The sequence below is a fragment of the Oratosquilla oratoria genome, chromosome 15 (genome assembly GCF_046742065.1).
Source record: "Oratosquilla oratoria isolate Oo_2021 chromosome 15, ASM4674206v1, whole genome shotgun sequence".
Classification (NCBI taxonomy): Eukaryota; Metazoa; Arthropoda; class Malacostraca; order Stomatopoda; family Squillidae; genus Oratosquilla; species Oratosquilla oratoria.
In genome coordinates this window covers 58,107,783-58,134,724 of record NC_134791.1, presented here as the reverse complement: position 1 = coordinate 58,134,724, position 26,942 = coordinate 58,107,783, and positions in this window count along the sequence as shown.

Here is a 26,942-nt window from a genome sequence, read left to right as displayed (position 1 = left end):
CAGGAGGTGTACAAGGAAAGTTATTGAAATGGATGGAAGATTTCTTGAATGGGAGAAAAATGAGGGTGGTACTTAGAGATAAAATTTTGACCTGGGAAGAAATGATAAGTGGAGTCCCACAAGGTTCTGTACTAGTTCCAATAATGTCTGCCACATATATAAATGAAGGTGTAGAATGTTATATGAACTTCTTTGCAGATGACACAAAAGTATTAAAGAAAGTACAGAAAAAGATTGAATCACTTTAGTGACAAAATCTGAGAATAGAGCCAAAAAGTGATAGTGAACATTCAACATCAAGAAATGTAGTATAATGGAGTTTGGAAAAAGTAAAAATAGAATATTAGTGCAATATAAAATTGGTACAAGGAAGTAAAAAAAGTTAACTCAGAAAAGGACCTAGTAGCAATCATTAACAAAGACATGTCACCAGACAAACATATTAACAAAATAGTTGGAGAAACCTACAATTTACTAAGATCAATAAAGGTGGCCTTTAACTACTTGGATGAGGTAATGGTAAAGAAAATACTAGTTACACTGATATGACCAAGATCGGAGTATGCTGTGACACTATGGACACCCAGCACAAAAAAATGATATAAATTAGAAAGAATTCAAAGAGCAATGACAAAAATGGCACCAACACTTTCAAAATTGACACATGAACAAAGATTGTCCAAACTGGAACTACCAACCCTGGAACAAAGAAGAGAAAGATGAGGTCTACTGTCCATTTACAGAATCATGAAGGGATGAAAGTCCTTGACAGAGAAGATTTATCAAAGTGGGATAAAATAAAAAGAAGAGCATAGGAAATGAAACTCAAAAAAATAGATATAGAAGAGATCTGAAAAAAAAGTTTCCCACACAGAGTGGTGGATGTCTGGAACACATTGAATGAAACAATAGTATGTGCAAAAACCATACAAGAATTTAAGAACAAACTAGATGCTGAAAGATACAGACGGGTCACTATGATCATAGCTCCCTTCCTGTATAACACAACTAGGTAAATACACACAAGAATTTAAGAGCAAGTTAGATATGGCAAGATACAGAGACAGGACACCATGGGTGTAGCTCCCCTTCCTGTAAGATACAATTAGGTAAATACACTTTTTTTTTTATGCGAAATGGGAAAACTTCTTCAATGAAGAAAGAAAGATGGAAGAGAAATGGAACATATTAAAAGAAAATGACAAGGGAGGTACAGATAAATACATACCAAAGAAGAAACAAGAACAGGTGTACATAAAGTGCTGGTCTTGGAGAGAAAGAGATTACTCCAAAATGTTAGAGGACACAAGAACTTCATTAATTGAGATGCTGAAGGATGGAAATAAAGTGATACTCATGGGAGATTTTAATTGCAAAAAAATATGTTGTGAAGAGATGACAGTAAAAGGTGGAGAGGATCAATAGAGAAATGTATTACTTGACAGGACTAAAGAACATACAATGACACAATGGGTAAAAGAAAACACTAGATTTAGAAATAATCAAGAACCGTCAAGATATTGACTAGATTTTTTATCTACGTCAGAACCTGAAATAGTAGACAAAATTGAATACAAGACACTAATTGCAAAGTGACCACATACTACTCAAGTTAGAATTAAAGGAGGAAATATATATAAAGAGAAACACAGAAAAGGAAGACTGATGTATAGTAAAACAGACTTTGAGAAACTTAGGAATTTTTTTCTTAAAATGAACTGGGAAAAATTCTACAATGAAGAAACACAAGTGGAAGAAAAATGGATGATTCTTATGAGAATCTACAAAGAAGGAGTGGATATATATGTCTTAAAGCAAAAACTGGAAAAGGTGTATATTAAGTGCTGGTGTAATAGAAAGTGCAGTGAAGTGAAAGACAGAAGAGATAAAGCTTGGAAAAGATGGAGAAAAGACAAAAAACCTAGAAAGTGGCAAATCTATATTAATCAAATGAACAGATATATAAAAATATGCAGGGAAGAAAAAGGAAACTATGAAAAAGACATAATAGAAAAATGTAAGGATCAACAAAAAATATTCTATAGATATGTAAATGGTAATTTAAGAAATAAAAAGGAAATAGGGAAACTACGCCAAGGGAATATGGAATTTACAGAAGATACAGAAATGGCTGAAGTCATGAGCAGACACTTCTAGTCTGTTTTCATTAGAGAAACAATGCAACATCAGAATGAAGGGAGAGAAGTGAAATCCCCCCTCCCCCCTTGAGGGAAACAATAGTAACACAGAAAGAAATGATGAATCAAATAATGAACCTTGATGTTAGGAAATCGCAAGGCCTGGATGGAATGGCATACATATATACATACATATACCAAAGGCTTTTACCCCCTTACAAGGGAGGTAGCCAAAAGACAAAGGGATAGAAACCGCTCCCACCCATTCCATCCCTCTACCCTCTTCCCTCTTTCTTATCTTAGCACCTCCTGGATGACAGGTCATCCCTACAAAAACAATATAAAAAATTTATTAGTCTCTCTTCACTCATTCTTCCCATATGTCCAAACCATCCCAATACTCTTTTATCAACCCTATCTCCCAACATTCTTTCCACCACTGTTCTCCTCACCTTATTTCTCAATCTATCCAGCCTAGTAAACCCTATCATACGTCTCAGGCACCTCATCTCAAACACATTCAAACTCCTCCTCTCTTCCTTATGCTCCATGTTTCTGCCCTGTACAGTAATCTTGGCACAATCACTTCTTCATACAATCTCCTCTTAGCATCCACTCCCAAATGTCTATTTCTCATTACACTTTTTAATCCACCAAGACATTTACTCACTTCTCTCAATCTACATTCTACCTCCACTCCCACTCCTCCCTTTCCTGCCACATTCGCACCCAAATATCTAAACCTATCCACTTCCTCCAGTCTCTCTCCCTTAATACTCACTTCCAGTCTGCTGCCACTTTCTCCCCTTGTACATCTCATCACCTTACTTTTACCCACATTTATCTTCAGCTTTCTTCTTTCACACACCTTCCCAAACTCTGTCACTAACTTTCTCAATCTTTCTTCTGATTCTGCTACAAGTGCAGTGTTGTCAGCAAACAAAAACTGGCTTATCTCCCACTTTTCTCCATTTTCTTTAACCATCTCTAATCCCTGACCCACTACCCTTGCATTCACCTCTCGCACCACCCCATCCTTGTATAAATTGAACAGCCTGGGCAACATAACACATCCCTGACAAAGTCCCACCTTTACTTCAAACCATTCACTCTCTCCATTTCTAAATCTAACACAAGCTCTACTAGTCTTGTAAAAACTCTTGACTCCTCTTAACAGCTTTCCTCCTATCCCATATATCCGCAATACCTTCCACAGTGCCTTCCTGTTTACTCTTACCCAGTCATAAGCCTTTTCCAGATCCATAAAAGCCCCCAAAAATACTTACTTTTTCCTACATCTTTCTCATCCTTACCTTTTCCTATAGTTTTCTTATCACAAAAATCTGATCTACACAACCCCTACCTGTCCTAAACCCTCACTGTTCTTCACCAATCACTCCCTCTGTTCCTCTCCTAATCCTCTCAATCAAGACCCTCCCATAAGCCTTCTCAACTACACTTAACAAGATAATTCCTCTGAAACTACTACACTCACACTTGTCCCCTTTTTCCTTGTAAAGTTGAACTATACAGACACTCCTCCAGTCCTCTGGCATTCTAACCTCTCTCCAACAAACATTAAATAACTTCACCAGCCAGTCCACCATCACTGTACCTCCTTTTTCCAGACAGCATGGCATCCATCCAACCCAGGTGCCTTACCTACTCTCATCATCTTAACAGCTGCCTTCACTTCATCTTTTCCTTATTTCTCCTCCATTTTCCTCACTCATCATGGTAATTTTCTTAGTGCTTCCCACTGCAACTACTTTTCAAACAAAGGATTACAAAGGCAAAGCATGCCGACAGGAGACCTTTTGATCCATATCTAGGTCGGATGCAAAAAAAAAAAAAAAAAAAAAAAAAAAAAAAAAAAAAAAAAATCATATTAATAATAAATTAAAACTATAACAATGTAAATAACAATTAAAATACATAAATAAATGCATTGGTATAGTTGATATAGTTGAATAACAAACAAACAGGTAAATAGTAAATGATAATAAATTGACATATAACTAATAATAAATGAAAATCAGACAGACAAATTATAACAAAACAAAAACAAATAATATAAGATAAATTATAATCATTACAGCATCTTACTTAGGTATTTATCTAAATGATTCTTAAAGCTTCGAACTGAACTACATTGCACTACCTGTGCAGGAAGTTTATTCCATTCATTAACTACACGGTTGGCAAAGTTGTTTCTACCTACTTCCAAATTGAATCTATTTCCGGACAGTTTGAGACCATTGTTTCTTGTCTGATTCTCATTCAATGTGAAAATTTGGTCACTTTTGATGTTGTCAATTCCCTTTAAAATCTTAAAGACCTGTATCAAGTCACCTCTGAGTCTACGCTTTTTTAGGGAAAACAGATTCATGTGCTTAAGTCGATTTTCGTATGATTTATTTTTGATATTTGGAATCAGTTTTGTGGCTCGCCGTTGTACTTTTTCCAGTCTGTCAATGTCTTTAATGAGATTCGGTGACCATACGGAAACAGCATATTCCAAATGTGGACGAACTAACGATTTATATAGCTTGTTAATGAGTGATGGACTTTTGAAATCAAAAGATCGCGCAATCAATCCCAGAATCTTATTTGCTTTCTCAGAGGCTGAAATACACTGCTTGGATGATTTGAGGTCGTTACTGATAATTACGCCGAGATCTTTTTCACTATCCACTTTTGTTAACGAATTTCCAAATAACTTGTAATCGTACTTGCTGTTATTTTTACCTATGTGCATTACCTTGCATTTACTTGTGTTAAATTTCATTAGCCACTTTTCAGACCATTGCTGTAATTTATCTAAATCTTCTTGAATATCTAATTGGTTTGAGTGATCATTTGCCACTCCGCACAGTTTTGTATCATCAGCAAATTTGGAAACAGTAGATTTTAGTCCATGGTCTATATCATTTATATATACTATGAATAGAAGTGGCCCAAGAACGGAACCCTGAGGAACTCCACTTGCAACACTTTTCCATCCAGAAGTTTTTCCATTTAAAACAACTCTCTGTTTTCGACCTTTCAACCAATTACTAGTCCAACCTAATAGGCTACCACTTATTCCATGCAAAGCTAATTTAGTAAGTAGTCTTTCGTGTGGGACGGTATCAAAAGCTCCTTCACATTTAGCGACTCCCTAAAATAATCTGCCCACCTTCCTCACGCTGCCTTCTCTTCCATTATCATTTCTCCATCTGCACCTTTTACCTTTTCTTACCTACTTGACAAAATATATTACATAATAAGCTGCTCACTCAAAGAAGGTAAATACCAGAACACTAGAAAAATGCTGATATTGTATCAATTTCTAAAAGAGGAAATAAGGAAGACCCAACACATTAGAGTCCAGTTTCCCTTACAAGCATGGTAGCTAAAATTTGTGAAAAAGTTATAAAAAGTAGATAGATACATCTGGAGGAGAACAATATCCTAAATCTGCAACAATTTGGATTTAGATGGAAGATCATGTACCATATATTTGATCTGTTTTTAACCAGACTACTAGACATAATACAAGAAAGAAATTAACCTCTTCAATATGAGTCAAGTAATCACACATGCATCAGGTTGCCTGACGTACGATCATGCATCACAATACACACATTACAAAATATAAAGTTACTGCTGTTATATACATTCTCTTTCACTGTGAAAAAATATAACCTCAAAGAAAACGTGATCAACCCTGTTTGCAGAATATGAGGGTCACTAAATTACAACTACAAAATAAATATAATCAGAACCTGATGTGGGCATCCTTGTATATCCCACTTGCAGCTCATGATACATACAGAGGCATCATCATATTCGAGATGTCAATTTCAGTAACAAAAAATGCAAAGTACTGGAAATGGGCTAAAGCAGCAAAAGGTCATCATTAAATCATTCCTTGGAAAGAGAATCAATTATAAAAGTAAAAGAGGAAAAAAAATTGGGAATATTGATAAAGATAACCTGTCACCTGACAGACAAATCAGTAAGACTGAGAGAGATGTACAGATTGCTGCAGAAGATTAAAGTGGCTTTTCTATATGGATGATGAGATGATGAAAAAATTAATTGAAATCCTGATCCATCCAAGGCTACTATATGGGTCAGTAGTATGGTTCCCACACAGAGTGAAGGATATAAGCAAGATTGAAAAAATACAATGGGCAGCAAACAAACTGGTCCCTAGCCTGGTAGATAAACCATACAAAGAATGACTAAAAGCACTCAGTCTGTCAATTTTGAAAGATTGAAGAGAAAGGGGTGATATAATTACAGTATTTAGGTTACTAAAGGGGACAAATTACATTGACAGAAGTGACCTACTAAGGATGAGAGGGCTGTAAGGGGTCATGGGAACACATTAAGAGAGACCATATGTCTAAAGTGTGTGAAGAAATACAATTTTCCATACAGATGCATAAATATTTGGAATATATTAGGTGATATAGCCCAAGCTAGAGCAATAAATGAATTCAAATCTAAATATGATAGTTTAAAATCAGGGATATAGATTAAATATGAACTGTACATGAATTTGAGGCTAAGTATGATAAATTGGAGAGTAGGAGATGGGACACAATGAGAACTGCTCCTTTCCTGTGCACTTCAATTATGTTAATACACACACAGACACACATTATATATATATATATATATATATATATATATATATATATATATATATATATATATATATATATATATATATATATATATATATATATATATATATATATATATATATATATATATATATATATATATATATATATATATATATATATATGAAAGTTAATGTTGGGGCGGTAAGTGATGGTTACCTGGAAGCAGTGTTCTTATGAGACAGATACCAGAGAATCATCTCCCTGTCAACCATCTTTAACACCTATCAACACCCTTAACTTCTTATGAAGGTTCAGCCTTGAGGGGCTGGTGCTGAGTTTTTGGACTAGGCACAGTATCTTTTTCTATTAACATCAGCTGTATTTCCTCCATTTTTTTTTTTAGCTAACAACTTGCAATTGTTCTTCTAATATTATGCAGGAGACACAGACAGTCCCTCACTAATGAACCACATCATCTCACATTTCTTTCCAGAGATATCTGTGAGAGAGCCCAAATTCTGTTACCAGCTTCAGTGGGGTTGTGGGGTTCTAGTCTGTGAAGTTTGAAGCAACAATTATTATTACACAAGTTGCTTATGAATGTAATTTATCTTAGTAAGTTTTTTTCTAACTTAAAAGGGAATCTGAGCAGAGAAATGAGGGCTCATTGCAGTCATGTTTGCAATGATTCCCAGGAGTATTATCCTAGTATATATATATATAAATATATATATATATATATATATATATATATATATATATATATATATATATATATATATATATATATATATATATATATATGAAAGTTAATGTTGGGGCGGTAAGTGATGGTTACCTGGAAGCAGTGTTCTTATGAGACAATTGTTCTTCTAATATTATGCAGGAGACACAGACAGTCCCTCACTAATGAACCACATCATCTCGCATTTCTTTCCAGAGATATCTGTGAGAGAGCCCAAATTCTGTTACCAGCTTCAGTGGGCTTGACAAAAAAATGGTTGGGAAATTCAACCTTTATTCCCAGCTCCAGAAGAGATTCTGATATTTGTTTTTACAAAAGGATAGATGTGTTACTCTTTCTGAGGGAAAATCTACAGTGGCTGAAAAAGATGCACAAATATATATATACATATATGTATATATATATATATATATATATATATATGTATATATATATATATATATATATATATATATATATATATATATATATATATATATACATATATATATATACATATATAGGTAGTACTGAAATCAACAGCATTCTGGCAGTTAATAATATTTTTATTTTTATTTTCAAGGTTTTATCAAGGATCCTGTCATTCAGGGGGCATAATGACAAGTTCACCAAAACAATTTTCATTAAAAATCTGAAAGATACAAATTACATACATACAAGTATGAACACAAAAGTTAAAGCAGTTACAATAATATAATATAACTAAGGAACAGTACTTATTGAAATGAAGAAATGACACTCGAGTGTAATTGAGCAAGATTTTATACAGTGGAGGAGATCTGAATTTTACCTGGGTCTAACATTTGTCTGGGGGAGTACGGGGGTGGAGGGAGTGCAAGGGTAGTGGAGGCAGCGTCTGATGGGGGTAGAGGGGTTGGGTGAGAGGGGGTTCTACTCTTATCAGATGCTCCCTCCACTCAGTATCTCTATCAACTTCAATTGCATTTCCTCCATCTTTTCATGCAGAGAGCTGACAACTAGAAATTTCCCCTTTCCACTTACTACTATAAGCTGGTGACATATGAACAATCCAACATTAACACATGTGTTCCAATTTCCCTGATGAACCTATGGGAGTACCCAGGGCCTGATGTCAGTTACCGTGGTCTTATGGATAGTCAGCAAAATTAAAGGCAACAATCAATATCATTACTACTACTTCTACTATTACTACTCCTACTACAACTATTACTACTACTACTACTACTATTACTTCTACTACTATTAATCATAAATGAAAAAAAAAATTTCATGACATGACAGAAGTCCATAAATGTCAAGAAAAAACCTGACTAGAACCTACCATATCCTGCCATAATGAAATTTTAATATAAAATCAGAAACGTAAATAATTGTTGATTCTAGTAATATATATATATATATATATAGATATATATATATATATACAGATATATATATATATATATATATATATATATATATATATATATATATATATGAGAGAGAATGCGGGTGGGGAAGGGCAAACGAAGATGTGTTAGGAATAGAGTTTATTGCCCTAACGTTGCGACCAACTTGGTCTTCTTCAGAGGACTACAGCATTACAGACGGATCACAATTCTTATATTCGTAGTGAGAGGGAACCCACCAAGGTATGAGCGTCATGTTTTCCCTTTGGCTAACGATTTAATTATTAGGACACTTGCTGCTTTCGAGAGGCATTTAAATCCGTCTCTGTCGTTGTTGTTCTTGTTGGCGGCGATATGTGCAGCTTCCACAGTTTTTCTCATTTTCTTCTCAAATCCCTCGTGTAGAATTTCTGCGTTGTTCCAATCAGGTAGATGTCCACATTTGTCCAGGTGACGAACCAGGGAGTTAGATGTTCTATGAGCCCTGAGATCGTTTTTGTGCTCATTCAAGCGTTTATTGAACCCTCGACCTGACTCACCGAAATAAGATGATGGACAACCGTTGCATGGAATACGGTAAATGACACTGAGATTATTACGCATATTATTATGTTTCTTAAATATTTTTCCTATTTTATTGGAAGATATTTTTGCTATATTTATTCCACCTTTTAACAAATAATCATCAATAGCTATGGTGATTGTAGAATTAGGGACAGAAATAAAATGAGACTTATCCTTACTACAAACACCATAGCTATTGATGATTATTTGTTAAAAGGTGGAATAAATATAGCAAAAATATCTTCCAATAAAATAGGAAAAATATTTAAGAAACATAATAATATGCATAATAATCTCAGTGTCATTTACCGTATTCCATGCAACGGTTGTCCATCATCTTATTTCGGTGAGTCAGGTCGAGGGTTCAATAAACGCTTGAATGAGCACAAAAACGATCTCAGGGCTCATAGAACATCTAACTCCCTGGTTCGTCACCTGGACAAATGTGGACATCTACCTGATTGGAACAACGCAGAAATTCTACACGAGGGATTTGAGAAGAAAATGAGAAAAACTGTGGAAGCTGCACATATCGCCGCCAACAAGAACAACAACGACAGAGACGGATTTAAATGCCTCTCGAAAGCAGCAAGTGTCCTAATAATTAAATCGTTAGCCAAAGGGAAAACATGACGCTCATACCTTGGCGGGTTCCCTCTCACTACGAATATAAGAATTGTGATCCGTCTGTAATGCTGTAGTCCTCTGAAGAAGACCAAGTTGGTCGCAACGTTAGGGCAATAAACTCTATTCCTAACACATCTTCGTTTGCCCTTCCCCACCCGCATTCTCTCTCATTTGTCTGAAATAATCTTATATATATATATCAATAAGCAACTCTTACAAAAGTTGACATTTCATAAAGCTCAACCAGCTTTTCCTCATATATGCCAAACCAATATGAGTGTTTGACATACCAAAAAAGGAGAACCTTATTTACACGAATCTCACTTTAAGCTTCAACGTCATTTCCATGTTCAGGTTCCCAGCAGGATTTACATTTCTCCCAAGCTTTTGCTGAACTTTTTTGACTTTCTACACATACATTATATGCACATAACGATGCTATTTAATGATATGTATTTACCTAGTTGTATTTTACGGGCAAGGGGAGCTATGCTTGTGGTGTCCCGTCTTCATATCTCATTTTATCTAAATTATTCTTAAATTCATGTATTGTTTTTGCACACACCACTTTCTCATCTAACTTGTTCCAACTGTCTATTACTCTGTGAGGAAAGCTGTTCTTTTTCAGATCTCTTCTATAGCTGTCTATCTTGATTTTCTTTCCGTGTCTTCTTGTATTTCTATCTTCCTATTTTATCAGATTCTCTCTATCAATAATTTCTATGCCTTTCATGATTCTGTAAATAGCTATCAAATCTCCTCTCTCTCTTCTTTGCTCTGGTGTCTGTAGTTCAAGTTTTGCTAGTCTCTCTTCATATGATAGTTTTGAGAGTGTTGGTGCCAATTTTGTAATTGCTCTTTGTATTCTTTCAAGATTTTGTATACATTTTTTTGTACTTGGTGACCACATCAGTGCTGCATATTCCAATTTTGGTCTTATCAGTGATTGTATACATTTACATGTATATAATGACATCTACATGAGTATCTCATACTAATCACAATAAAGATGGAGATGACTGTAAATAGTTATGGGATATCCAAACCCAAAGGAAAATATGTGACATAACTGCTGCGTCAGTTCGAAGACAAAGTGTGCAATACAGTGTCTACACAGGCTTAGTAGTAGCTTAGATAGATGGTTTGCAGGCTAGTTTAGATTAGTTTAGGTATCACCCTCAAATTTAAGTTTCTAAGGGATTTGATTATGCTTTCAGGTCAGAAAGATATGGATGTGGGCAACAAGTCAAAGACTGGTCATGAAGAGAGAGTTTTGAAGTTTAGCTGATGGTAGAGCCTCTTTTATTTTGATACATATATATATATATACATATATATATATATATATATATATATATATATATATATATATATATGTATATATATATATATATATATATATGTATAACATGCAGGTCGGAACCCTAAATGTGCAATATACAGACAAATTCAAATATTTAGGAGCCCTTGTAACGGAAAGAAATGAGATGGACATTGAAATAAATGAAAGGATTGCAGCAGGAAACAGATGCTACCATGCTCTCTCTACCATCATGAGAAGCAGAAAGGTTAGCAAGAAAACAAAAATGAGAACATACAACATTGTAATTAGACCAACAGTGTTATATGGTTGTGAGACTTGGACATTGACCAAACAAAGAAAAAGAAAACTTGAAGTCTTTGAAAACACCATTATTAGAAGAATTCTGGGCCCAGTGTATGATGCAGAATCAGCAGAATGGAGACGAAGGCACAATGGGGGAAATTAGAGAACAGACAGGACAACAAATGCTGCATAATGTCACAAGTGGGAGAAGGGCAAGGTGGGCCAGTTACTGTGCCAGGATGGAGCCAACAAGATGGCCAAAAATGGTGATGGAGGGAAGTAAAAGGGGTAGACGCCCCCAGGGAGGACCTAGGTTCTGGTGGAGCGATGGAGTGGTGAATGACGTGGCCCGGATTAACCCTGACCAACAAAATTGGAAGGAAACAGCAGAGGACAGATTGGTCTGGAGAGGCATAGTGAAAGTGGTGAAGGGACTGCAGTCCTGATAGCCATCGGAGTAAGTATATATATGAATACATATATATATATATATATATATATATATATATATATATATATATATATACAGTATAAGGTAATATATATATATATATATATATATATATATATATATATAAGGTAAATATATATATATATATATATATATATATATAAATATATATATATATATATATATATATATATATATATATATATATATATATATATATATATACAGGTAAATCATTTATCTGAGTGAAATTTGACAAGAAAAACTTGCAAGATACTGAGTTGAATAATAGAATCATTAAATATAATACAAATGTATGATTATTGTGCCCATTGCTTAGAGACAGAGCCATATAAAGAAAATGTAAATTGACCATATACACAACCATATTAAGGCCAATATTACTGTATGGATTTGAAGCCTGGTCAATTATTTCCAGGACAAAATAAGAAAATACAGGCTGCTGAGGTGAGGATTCTGAGGCTAATCAGAGGAGTAACCAGAAGGAATAGACTGAGAAATTATGATATAAGATGTGAGTTTGGAATAACATAAATTTTGGATTTAATCAAACATAACAAATTGAGATGGTATGGGCATATACAGCACATGGATGAAGAAAAATATCCAGAGAATTTTAAATCACATACCAGAAGGAACAAAATCAGTAGGAAGACCAAGGAGAAAATGGATTGAGGGAGTGGATGAAGCTTTAAATAGGAGAGGAACAAACTTGGATGAAGGGTCACAGAATCAAATATTCATGGATAGAACGGAGTAGCAAAGAATTGTAAATGAGGCACCAGCAGCTGACAGGCTATGACCTAACAGGCATCTGGTGAAGTGAATATATGTATATATATATTGTATCTTAATTAGGTCATCTGCATGGTATAGTTTACACCACAAATTTCACTAATATGGGCTATATCATAGCTGTTTTATTTTTCTCATATTCCATTGTGAAGATGAAACCGAAGCCAGCTGACAAAATTTCTGCTGCAACAGTAAACCACACAATAAAAAGTAATCTTTTTCAACTGGTCCTTTCCCTGACTTCAGATTTATTCCTAAACTTCAGAAACACTGCTAATCTAACAAAACCGAACTAAGCTTATCCCTCTTATGCTGTCAAAATCACCATGGCACATAGAATGTATGAACCAATTACATAGCTGGAAAAAATTACCTAATCCCAATTATTTTGTCCCTGATGATCAGCACACCTATTCATGGGGACAATATCACACCAAAGAGGAAGTCAGGTGAAGTAAAATTTAAAGGTGAGTAGAAAGGAGTGATAGATGTTAAGTGATCAACATTCTTCTCTGACTGATGTCTCTAATGTCAAAAGAATGTGGTGTGACTCTGGTCTGTAGGGATGTCACATAAATCTCTCCCCTCCCTTAAAGTATGGACATCAAATTGGTGTAATTAGTGCTCCCATATCATGGTCAAAAGGGATTGGAAGTATCTGAAATCTGTAAAGCAGTCTGTTGGAAAAGAATTTCTTTTGTTTTTCGAAAAGAGAAAAATACTTGACTCACACTAAAAACGTTCTTGTCCTATAAACAATTTTATGTGTGTAGCTTTGCCTGATATTATCATCAATTTTATTTATTTATCTATTTATTTAGTTTGCTAGTCCAGATGCTCTCTAGTGCATTCATACAGAACAATATGTTAGTGGCTATTCGGGGTAGAGCAAGCAAGAGCAAATTACCAAGTTATGTATGAATCTCCTTTATCAAATACCTAGGTAGACATTATTTTTTGATGGACAATTTATAGTTTTACTCAACCAACGATTTCCTTATGTGAATTATGTGTTTCTGGTGAGACATGTTGTGTATTGATTGATGGTGTACATCATTTCCGTCGCAAATGTGTAGTTTTCAAGTAATTAATATATAAAGATATGCCTACCTCTCCTCCCAAAATGCCTACATCTACCCAATGATCTTGGGGGACCTGTGGAAAATCGGGGTTTTTGGGTGGGAGATTATTACATTGAGTCATGTGTGCTGCAAAACAGGTCGGAAATCAAGAAATTCACATAATAAATGTATGAAAATATATAAATAGCACCTTTGATGGTGGCAGCAACCGTTAATGTTATTGTTGAGCAGCGTTGCTGCCACGTGATTTTTCCGCTACATTTGAGCCCATTACTCGATATCATGCTCCCCACCCAAAAATCCTGATTTCCCACAGGTCTCCCAAGATCGTTGGGGAGGAGAGGTAGGCATAACTTGATGTTTTGATTTCTTGAAAACTACGCATTTGTGATGGAAGTGATGTACACCACCAGTCAATACACAACATATCTCACCAGAAACACATAAGCCACATCAGAAAATCATGTTTCCAATTGTTTTATTAACTGTTACTTATAATAGATAAACACACATTTCTACTAATAGTTATACTTTAAAGAGAGCTCAAGTTACGTTACTAAGAGTGCTTTGGTGGGGATTGGAGGGGTCTAGGGGGACAAAGCCCCCAGCTGGGTCAGGTTAGATTGAGGTTAGGTTAGGTTGAGGTTAGGTTTGGTTAGGTTAGGTTAGGTTTGGTTAGGTTTGGTTAGGTTAGGTTAGGTTTGGTTAGGTTAAGTTAGGTTAGCTTTGGTTAGGTTAGGCTAGGTTTGGTTAGGTTAGGTTTGGTTAGGTTGGATTTGGTTAGGTTTGGCTAGGTTTGGTTAGGTTAGGTTTTGTTAGGTTTGGTCAGGTTTGGTTAGGTTTGGTTAAGTTTGGTTAGGTTAGGTTTGGTTAGGTTAGGTTAGCTTTGGTTAGGTTAGGTTAGGTTTGGTTAGGTTTGGTTAGTTTAGGTTAGGTTTGGTTAGGTTTGGTTAGGTTAGGTTTGGTTAGGTTAGGTTAGGTTTGGTTAGGTTAGGTTAGGTTAGGTTTGTTAAGTTTGGTTAGGTTTAGTTAGGTTTGGTTAGGTTTGGTTAGGTTAGGTTTGGTTAGGTTAGGTTTGGTTAGGTTAGGTTTGGTTAGGTTAGGTTTGGTTAGGTTTTTTATTTTCTTTCCGTGTCTTCTTGTATTTCTGTCATCCCATTTTATCAGATTCTCTCTATCAGTAATTTCTATGCCTTTCATGATTCTGTAAATAGCTATCAAATCTCCTCTCTCTCTTCTTTGCTCTAGTGTCTGTAGTTCAAGTTTTTCTAGTCTCTCTTCATATGATAGTTTTGAGAGTGTTGGTGCCAATTTTGTAATTGCTCTTTGTATTCTTTCAAGTTTTTTTTATATATTTTTTTGTACTTGGTGACCATATCGTTGCTGCATATTCCAATCTTGGTCTTATCAGGGTGATTAGAATTTTCTTCACCATTTCTTCATCCAGGTATGTAAATGCAACTTTGATTGTTCTTATTAGATTATAGGTTTCTCCAAAAATCTTATTTATATGTTTCTCAGGTGACATATCATTCATAATAATGACTCCCAGGTCCTTTTCATTTTCTACTTTTTTATTCCTTCTTCTCCCAAATTATATGCTCCTGTTATTCTGTTTTTGCTTTTTCCAAATTCCATTATACTACACTTTTTTTGTATTGAACTCCATCTCCCACTTCCTACTCTATTCCTGTACTTTATATAGATCTCTCTGTAGTGATTCACAATCTTCTTCCGTGTTCACTTTCTTTGATAGTTTTGCATCATCTGCAAAGAAGCTCATATAGCTTTCAATTCCTTCATCTATATCATTAATATATATAGCAAACATTATTGGGGCCAGTACTGTTCCCTGCGGAACACCGCTTATTACTTCATCCCATTTTGAGTGCTGGTTTCTTATCACTACTCTCATTTTTCTTTCTTGCAAAAAGTCTTCCATCCAATTTAGCAGTTTGCCCTGTATTCCTCCTTCATATTCTAATTTCTTAAGCAACTTCTTATGTGGTACTTTGTCAAAAGCTTTCTTTAGGTCTAGAAATGCACAGTCCGCCCATCCATCTCTTTCTTGTATTATATCTATTAGTCTTGAATAGAAACATATTAAATTGGTGACGCATGATCGTCCTTGTCTGAATCCAAATTGCCTTGGATTTAAACACTTTGTTTTTTTCTAAATATTTTACCCATCTACTTTTGATAATTCTTTCACAAATTTTTGCTATTGTACTTGTTAGAGAGACTGGTCTATAGTTGGTAGGTTCTTCTTTATTTCCTCCTTTATATATAGGTACTATATTTGCTTTTTTCCAATCTTCTGGAACTTTTCCTTCTTTCAAGGAACTGTTTAGTATGCTATGTATTTTGTCTGCCAGTTCATTCCTGCATTCTTTCAGAATCCAGTTTGCTATTTCATCTGGTCCATGCGATTTTCTGACATCAAGATTACTCAAGTGTTTCAATATTTCATTCTTTGTTACTTCTATTTCTTCCATAGGGGGGACTTTCTCTTTCCATTCAATCTCTTCAGGTTGTATGTTCTCCCTTGTAAACACTGATTTAAAATGTTTGTTCATAATTTCCGCCATTTCCATTTCCTCAGTGTATTCAACTCCCCCTTGTCTTACTTTCTCCAAGTCTTGTTTGTTTTTCAGTTTATTGTTTACAAATCTGTAAAATAGTTTTGGTTGATCTTTACACTTTTCTATGATATCTTTTTCATATTTTCTCTTTTCCTCTCTGCACGTTTGTACATATTCATTTCTATAACCGGTATATATTTTCCATTTTTCAGGTCTTCTGTCTTTTTTCCATCTGGTCCAGGCTTTGTCTCTATTGTCTTTTAACTCCCTACAACTTTTGTTGTACCAGCATTTTACATATTCTTTTTCTTGTTTTTGTCTTGGGACATACTTTTCCACTCCTTTTTTGTAAATTTTTGTCAAAATATTCCATTTCTCTTCCACTGTTGTTTTTTCTTTGTATATTTCTTCCCAGTTTTCTTTTTGAAAGAATTCTCTTATTTTATCAAAGTTTGTTTTTTCATACATCCTTCCTTTTCTATATTGTTCATTTCTAATCATATAATTTACTTCATTAAGTTCCAGTTCAATCAATATGTGGTCACTTTTACCTATTGGTGTCTTATATTCAATCTTGTCCACTATTCTAGGTTCAGATGTAATTATCAAGTCTAGTCTCGATGGTTCTTCTTCATTTCTATACCTAGTGTTCTCCTGTATCCACTGTGTCATTGTATGGTCAGTAATCATCTCAAGTAGAGCGTTTCCCAATGAGCCGTCTCCACCCTTTACTGTCATATCTTCCCAGCAGATTTCTTTGCAATTAAAGTCGCCCATCATAACTATTCTTCCTCCATCTTCCATTATCTTATTTAATGTTATCTTTGTGTCCTCTAACATACTTTTATATTCACTCTCCTCCCATGAGGCTGTTTTCGGAGGCACATAATTGATCACAAATTTTCTGCTCTTCTTATCTCTGTCTTCCACTTCTATCATAATCATCTCTACTGTATTCTTTCCATATATGACACCCCTCACTTATATATCCTTCTAAGTCAGGAACATAACTCCACCCCCTTGCTTTTTCTCTCTGTTTTTAATCCAATAATTATATGCATCATGTCCTACACTGTTGGGTGGTAGTGGGCCTTTTAATTTTGTTTCTACAATTCCCATTATGTCCGGTTCTTTTTCTTTCAAATAATCATTCAGTTCATTCAATCCTGTTATTAATCCATCTATATTTGTGTAAGACACTCTTAGTTTTCTGCCACTTCCATTGTGTTCTCTGTTTCCCTTTTGTTTTTCTCTTGTATATCGAACCACCTTAGTTTCATATTCACTACTCTCCAATAGAATCTCTCTTTTTCTGACTCCGTTCTGCTCTCGTTTTTTTTCTTAGCTTCAAGTCTTTTCTGCTTTTCTTCCTCTCTTTCCTCTTTATTCATTTCCCTCTTTATCCATACCTTTTTATATTGTTCACTTGTTGCTAGTTTCCCTGTTTTGGATAAGATATTCTCTGCCGTCGTTTGTGACCTGAATTTAATCTTAATTGGTCTGGTCTTATCTGTACTATACTTTCCGAGCCTGAATTTTTCCTCAATTTCCTTCATAATTTCTGGTTCATCTTCCTGAACTAATTTTAGTAAACTGCTTACTTTTTCATTTTCCTCATTGGTTCTTGAGGTTCTATCTGGGTTATGTTTCTCTCCCATTCCTAATATAATTATACATTTCTTTTTATCAGCTAAGTCTCTTACTATATTCTCCTTCTGTCTCATCACTTTAATAACTGAGTCTTCAGTTTGTTCTCTCATTTGCTGTTTGATTATGTCAGTAAATGCAACTTTACTGTTTTCTTGAATTGTCTTCCATCCCTCTCTGTTTTCTTTATTATTCATCCCTGGAAAATATTCTCATCACTTTCTACTGTATTGCTCTTATCTATGCTTCTAATCTTTACATTTTTATTAGACATTTCGTCGTCACTCAGCTGGTCGGGGGGCCGTTTTTTGGTGTTTACATTTCGTTTGTCTGCCTGGGCCAAGTCTTCTCCTTCCTCATTTCTTTCCATTTCCCTCAGCAATCCCTCCCCTTCTCTTCTTTCCCTACTTTCCCACTATCCCACGAGCAATTCCCCCCCCTACCCTGTAAATACAATAGGCACTTCCTTTGCTTTGGAATCCACGAAACTTCAATTTTCTTCAGAGCGTCCTCTAAGCCGTCCGTTCGTTGAAGTGTGTATTTACCTAGTTGTATTTACCTAGTTGTATTTTACGGGAAGGGGAGCTATGCTCGTGGAGTCCCGTCTTCATATCTCATTTTATCTAAACTATTTTTAAATTCATGTATTGTTTTTGCACACACCACTTTCTCATCTAACTTGTTCCAACTGTCTATTACTCTGTGAGGAAAGCTGTTCTTTTTCAAATCTCTTCTATAGCTGTCTTTTTTTATTTTCTTTCCGTGTCCTCTAGTATTTCTGTCATCCCATTTTATCAGATTCTCTCTGTCAGTAATTTCTATGCCTTTCATGATTCTGTAAATAGCTATCAAATCTCCTCTCTCTCTTCTTTGCTCTAGTGTCTGTAGTTCAAGTTTTTCTAGTCTCTCTTCATATGATAGTTTTGAGAGTGTTGGTGCCAGTTTTGTAATTGCTCTTTGTATTCTTTCAAGTTTTTTTATACATTTTTTTGTACTTGGTGACCATATCGTTGCTGCATATTCCAATCTTGGTCTTATCAGGGTGATTAGGATTTTCTTCACCATTTCTTCATCCAGGTATGTAAATGCAACTTTGATTGTTCTTATTAGATTATAAATCTCTCCAAAATTCTTATTTATATGTTTCTCAGGTGACATATTATTCATAACAATGACTCCCAGGTCCTTCTCGTTTTCTACTTTTTTTATTCCTTCTTCTCCCAATTTATATGCTCCTGTTATTCTGTTTTTGCTTTTTCCAAATTCCATTATACTACACTTTTTTGTATTGAACTCCATCTCCCATTTCCTACTCCATTCTTGTACTTTATTTAGATCTCTCTGTAGTGATTCACAATCCTCTTCAGTTTTCACTCTTTTCAGTAGTTTTGCATCATCTGCAAAGAAGCTCATATAGCTTTCTATTCCTTCATCCATATCATTAATATATATAGCAAACATTATTGGGGCCAGAACTGTTCCCTGCGGAACACCGCTTATTACTTCATCCCATTTTGAGTGCTGGTTTCTTATCACTACTCTCATTTTTCTTTCTTGCAAAAAGTCCTCCATCCAATTTAGTAGTTTGCCCTGTATTCCTCCTTCAGTTTCTAATTTCTTAAGCAACTTCTTATGTGGTACTTTGTCAAAAGCTTTCTTTAGATCTAGGAAATGCACAGTCCGCCCATCCATCTCTTTCTTGTATTATATCTATTAGTCTTGAATAGAAACATATTAAATTGGTGACGCATGATCGTCCTTGTCTGAATCCAAATTGCCTTGGATTTAACACTTTGTTTTTTCTAAATATTTTACCCATCTACTTTTGATAATTCTTTCACAAATTTTTGCTATTGTACTTGTTAGAGAGACTGGTCTATAGTTGGTAGGGTCTTCTTTATTTCCTCCTTTGTATATAGGTACTATGTTTGCTTTTTTCCAATCTTCTGGAACTTTTCCTTCTTTCAAGGAACTATTTATTATGCTATGTATTTTGTCTGCCAGTTCATTCCTGCATTCTTTTAGTATCCAGTTTGCTATTTCATCTGGTCCATGCGATTTTCTGACATCAAGATTACTCAAGTGTGTTAATATTTCATTCTTTGTTACTTCTATTTCTTCCATAGGGGGGACTTTCTCTTTCCATTCTTTCTCTTCAGGTTGTATGTTCTCCCTTGTAAACACTGATTTAAAATGTTTGTTCATAATTTCCGCCATTTCCATTTCCTCAGTGTATTCAACTCCCTCCTGTCTTAATTTCTCCAAGTCTTGTTTGTTTTTCAGTTTATTGTTTACAAATCTGTAGAATAGTTTCGGTTGATCTTTGCACTTTTCTATGATATCTTTTTCATATTTTCTCTTTTCTTCTCTGCACATTTGTACATATTCATTTCTATAGCAGGTATATATTTTCCATTTTTCAGGTCTTCTGTCTTTTTTCCATCTGGTCCAGGCTTTGTCTCTATTGTCTTTTAACTCCCTACAGCTATTGTTGTACCAGCATGATACAAATTCTTTTTCTTGTTTTTGTCTTGGGACATACTTTTCCACTCCTTTTTTGTACATTTTTGTCAAAATATTCCATTTCTCTTCTACTGTTGTTTCTTCTTTGTATATTTCTTCCCAGTTTTCCTTTTGAAAGAATTCTCTTATTTTATCAAAGTTTGTTTTTTCATACATCATTCTTCCTTTTCTGTATTGTTCATTTCTTTTCATATATTTTTCTTCATTAAGTTCCAGTTCAATCAGTATGTGGTCACTTTTACTTATTGGTGTTTTATATTCAATTTTGTCCACTATTCTAGGTTCGGATGTAATTACTAGGTCTAGTTTCGATGGTTCTTCTTCATTTCTATACCTAGTGTTCTCCTGTATCCATTGTGTCATTGTATGGTCAGTAACCATCTCGAGTAGAGCGTTACCCCATGAGCCGTCTCCACCCTTTACTGTCATTTCTTCCCAGCAGATTTCTTTGCAATTAAAGTCGCCCATCATAACTATTTTTCCTCCCTCTTCCATTATCTTGTTTAATGTTATCTTTGTGTCCTCTAACATACTTTTATGTTCACTCTCTTCCCATGAGGCTGTTTTTGGGGGCACATAATTTATCACAAACTTTCTGTTCTTCTTATCTCTGTCTTCTACTTCCATCATTATCATTTCTACTGTATTCTTTCCATATGTGACACCCTTCACGTTTATATCCTTCTTAGTCAGGAACATAACTCCACCCCCTTCCTTTTTCACTCTGTTTCTAATCCAATAATTATATGCATCATGTCCTACACTGTTGGGTGGTAGTGGACCTTTTAATTTTGTTTCTACAATTCCCATTATGTCTGGTTCTTTTTCTTTCAAGTAATCATTCAGTTCATTCAATCCTGTTATTAATCCATCTATATTTGTGTAAGACACTCTTAGTTTTCTGCCACTTCCATTGTGTTCTCTGTTTCCCTTTTGTTTTTCTCTTGTATGTCGACTTTCTTCAGTTTCATATTCACTACTCTCCAATAGAATCTCTCTTTTTCTGACTCCGTTCTTATCTCGTTTTTTTCCTTTGCTTCAAGTCTTTTCTGTTTTTCTTCCTCTCTTTCCTCTTTATTCATTTCCCTTTTTATCCATACCTTTTTATATTGTTCACTTGTTGCTAGTTTCCCTGTTTTGGATAAGATATTCTCAGCCGTGGTTTGTGACCTGAATTTAATCTTGATTGGTCTGGTCTTGTCTGTACTATATTTCCCTAGCCTGAATTTCTCTTCGATTTGTTTCATTATTTCTGGTTCATCTTCCTGAACTAATTCTAGTAAATTTCTTACTTTTTCATTTTCCTCTTTGATTCTTGTGGTTCTATCTGTGTTGTGTTTCTCTTCCATTCCTAATATAATTATACATTTCTTTTTGTCTGCTAAATCTCTTACTATATTCTCCTTCTGTCTCATCACTTTAATAACTGAGTTTTCAGTTTGTTCATTCATTTGCTGTCTGATTATGTCAGTGAATGCAACCTTGCTATTTTCATGAATTTTTTTCCAACCCTCCTTGTTCTCCATATTATTCTCCTTTAAGACTTTATTCTCATCTTTTACTTCTTTTAACTGTTGTTTTAATTCTTCAATTTCTTTAGTTAAGTTTTTGTTCGCCCTCTCTAGTTCTTCCAATTTTTCAATTCTTCGTATCATACTGTCAACATTACCGAACCTACGCTCCAAGTCCTCGATCATCTTATCGACCTTCTTTTCTAGTCTTGTCAGTCGGGGGGGGGGTTTGTGTCCCCCCCACCCTCTTTAAATCCCTTGAAAATATTCTCATCACTTTCTACTGTATTGCTCCTATCTATACTTCTAATCTTTACATTCTTATTAGACATGTCGTCATCTTCCAGCTCGTCTTGCGGTCGCGTGTTTTATTTTAGGCGGTCTGTTAGGGCCAAGTCCTCTACTTCCTCATTACCTTCCATTTCCCCAGCAATCCCTCCCCTTCTCCTCTTTCCTTACTTTCCCACTACCCCACGAGCAATTTCCCCCCACCCTGTAAATACAAAAAGGCACTTCTCTTTGCGTTGGGATCCACAATCTGCACTTTTCTTCAGAACGTTCTTCAAGCCGTCCGTTCGTTGAAGTGTGTGTGTGTGTGTCTGTGTGAGTGTGTTGAATTAACTATACAAAGACAAATGAAACTGAAGGTGGAGGAAGTAGACAAGGAATAATGGGAGAACTTTAATGCTTTAACGTTTCGACCCGCAGGGTCTTGATCACAAAACTAACAATGAAGTACAACATGGACATTTTATACACAGTCAGGTTGTCTCTTGGGACGCCTAGGAGAGGTTGTTGCCATATTCATAACGTTTGTGTATTCATTTTCTTCAACTACTAAGCTTGTGGCTTTTGCTAAGTTTATAAGACCTCCCATATGGTTAAATTTATTATTAATGTTAATATAAACTACTTCGATTGTTTTTCTTAATATTTTTGTTGAACCTTTATTACAAATGTATTGTTCCAAATTGGAAGATGGTAATACTTATCTATATGTCTCACTATAAAATTAGAAAATTTCTGGGTTTTTACATAATTTTTATGTTCATATAACCGTTTATCAAGTCCACGACATGTTTCTCTAAAATATGATAATAGACAGCTTTTACATAGTATCCTGTATACAAAAATTTTTTCCTTAGTGGGATTATTATTACCACGTGTGACCAAATGACCCATTTTGTTACCTGATGTTCTAGCTATCATAATGCCTGTTTAGGAATATGTGTAGGTGCGAATTAATATTGGAGTCTGGAACTGTGATATATCGTTATTTGTTGTTGTTGCATTTATCATTATTTTTACTTTTATTACTTATTTCTTTGTCTTTATTTTTTAATTTACACAGGGGACCTTTTGAATATTTTAGTTTGTTTTAAAGGATTCTGTGATATGACTTAGTTCATCTTCCAGAAACTCTTCACTACATATGCGAAATGCTCCGAGGAAGAAAATCTGTTACTATACCTGTTTTGGTTCTATTATTGTGTTCCGAATAAAAAGTGCATATAGTCCTCTTTATTAGTGGGTTTGCGGTATACTGGAAACTTTACATTTTTGTTTATTCTCTGTATAATAGTGTCTAAAAGGATAATTTCCCGTTGTTCTCTATTTTTGCCTTAATTTGTATGTTTTCATTAGTACTGTTTAATCTTCATAATTTGTTGATATTAGTTTCCTTAGGTACAATTACAATAAGGTCATCAACATATTTTAACCATATGTTATTTCTACCAATTATTGAAACTCGGGTGAATAGCGAGGTAATATCATAGCTGGCTAATTTCTTGTTGTAGAAATCTAACTCTTTTAACTTGTTTATTAGATCTGAAGAATTTCGCAGGTAAGCATTACTAATGGATCCTAGTATATTTGACAGAGGTTTAGCTAAGCATATGGCTAGCTTGTGGGATGCACTATTGACCCCTGAAGTAATGGGGCGTATGGGAATTCCTGTCTTGTGGATTTTAGGTGTCATGCATGCTGGGTGGTATGGGCGTTTTTTCTAGTAGATTAAATCATTTCTTCCCTTTGTCTGATTTCTTCAATATTTTCATTGCTTTTGTTGTGATTTTATCATTCTCACTTTTTACGTATCCAACATGCTTTTCCTGGTGAGTTTCAGTGTTACTGAATAAATTTAACATTATATTTAACATCTTGCTGGTTCATCACTACTATACCACCTCCCTAGCAATTGTTAACAAGTGCATGATTCCTAAGAGATTTCTTAAGCTTTGATTCAACTAAATAAAGAAAACAACATCATAATTATAAGTGCAAATAAGGGAGGTGGTATAATAGTGATGAACCAGCAAGATTACAATAATAAAATTTGCATGTTGTACTTCATTGTTAGCTTTGTGATCAAGATCCTGCGGGAAGAAACGTTAAAGCATTAAAATTCTCCCATTATTCCTCGTCTACTTCTTACATCTTTAGTTTCATATATATATATATATATATATATATATATATATATATATATATATATATATATATATATATATATATATATATATATATATATATATATAGTTATATCTATATATATATATCTATATATCTATCTATCTATCTATATATATATATATATATATATGTATATATATGCATATATATATGCATAATATATGTATGCATATGTATATATATATATATATATATATATATATTATATATATATATATATATATATATATATATATATATATATATATATACTTAGATGAGAAAGAAAAGGAGAAGGAGTACAATAAGCTGAGAGAAGAATGGAAGAGAGTGAAGGATAGAGTAGAACTAGGAGTGGAGGGAAATGGGGATGGTTCAAAGAGGGAGTCACAAAGTGTGCAAAGATGGTGTGTGGAACAAGAAGGACGGGATAAAATAGAAGGTGGGATGAGGAAGCAAAGAAGGGTGTACAAGAAAAGAAGCGAGCATTCATAGATTGGTTACAAAATAGGACGAGAGAATCATATGAGAGGTACAAAGAAAAGAGAAGTAAAGCATAAGATAAAGGAGGCAAAGAGGAGAGCAGATGTGAAATGGGGTAAGAGTATGACAGAATTTTTTTTAAAGTAATAAAAATATGCTTTGGAGGGAAATTAAGAGAAGAGGGGGTGAATCAAGTAGAGAAGAAGAGGTTAAAGGTGCAGGTGGAGAGATGATAATGGAAGAGACGGCACTAAGAGGAAGATGGAGAAAGTATTTTAGGGAGTTGCTAAATGTGAAGGAGGATGAAGGAAAGATAGTTGCAGTGGGAAGTACTAAGAAAATGACCATGATGAGTAAGGAAAATGGAGGAGAAATAAGGAAGGATGAAATGAAGGCAGTTGTTAAGATGATGAAAGCAGGTAAGGCACCTAGGTTGGATGGGTGTCATGCAGAATGTCTAAAAAAGGGAGGTACAGTGATGGTGGACTGGCTGGTGAGGTCATTTAATGTTTGTTTGAGAGAGGGTGGAGTGTCGGAGGACTAGAGGAATGCCTGATATAGTTCCAATTTACAAAGGAAAGGGGGACAAGTGTGAGTGTAGTAGTTTCAGGGGAATCAGTTTGTTAAGTGTAGTTGGGAAGGCTTATGGGAGGGTTTTGATTGAGAGGATTAGGAAAGGAACAGAGGAAGTAATTAGTGAGGAATAGTATGGGTTTAGGACAAGCAGGGGTTGTGTGGATCAGATTTTTGCGGTAAGACGAATATGTGAGAAAGTTTTAGGAAAAGGTAAGAATGTTTTTTGGACCTTTATGAACTTGGAAAAGGCTTATGACAGGGGAGACAGGAAGGCACTGTGGAAGATATTGCAGGTATATGGGATAGGAAGAAAGCTTTTGAAAGTAGTCAAGAGTTTTTACGAGAGTAGTAGGGCCTGTGCTAGAATCAGAAATGGAGAGAGTGAGTGGTTTGAGATAAAGGTGAAACAACACAAAGGATGTGTTATGTCACCTTGGCTGTTCAATTTATACGTGGATGGGGTGGTGCGAGAGGTAAACGCAAGGGTAATGGGTCGGGGAATGGAGATGGTTAAAGAAAATAGGGAAAAGTGGGAGATAAGCCAGTTGTTGTTTGCTGATGGTACTGTGCTTGTAGCAGGATCAGAGGAGGGATTGAGGAAGTTAGTGATAGAGTTTGGGAAGGTGTACGAAAGAAGGAAGTTGAAGATAATGTGGGTAAAGTAAAAGTAAGGTGATGAGTTGTACAAGGGGAGAAAGTGGCAGCAGACTGGAAATGAGTATTAAGGGAGAGAGACTGAAGGAAGTGGATAGTTTTAGATAACATGGTGCGAATGTGGCGGGAAAGGGAGTGGAGGTAGAGGTAGAATGTAGATTGAGAAAAACAAGTAAATGCCTTGGGGGATTAAAAAGTGTAATGAGAAATAGACACTTGGGAATAGATGCTAAGAAGAGATTGTATGAAAGAGTGATTGTGCCGACAATACTGTATGGGGCAGAAACATGGAACATAAGAGGGGAAGAGAGAAAGAGTTTGAATGTGTTTGAGATGAGGTGCCTGAGAAGTATGATGGGGGTTACTAGGCTGGAAAGAGTGAGGACCGAGGAGGTGAGGAGGAGAACGGGGTGGAAACGGAGTTGGGAGATAGGGTTGATGAAAGAGTATTGGGATGGTTTAGACACATGTAAATAATGAGTGAAGAAAGATTA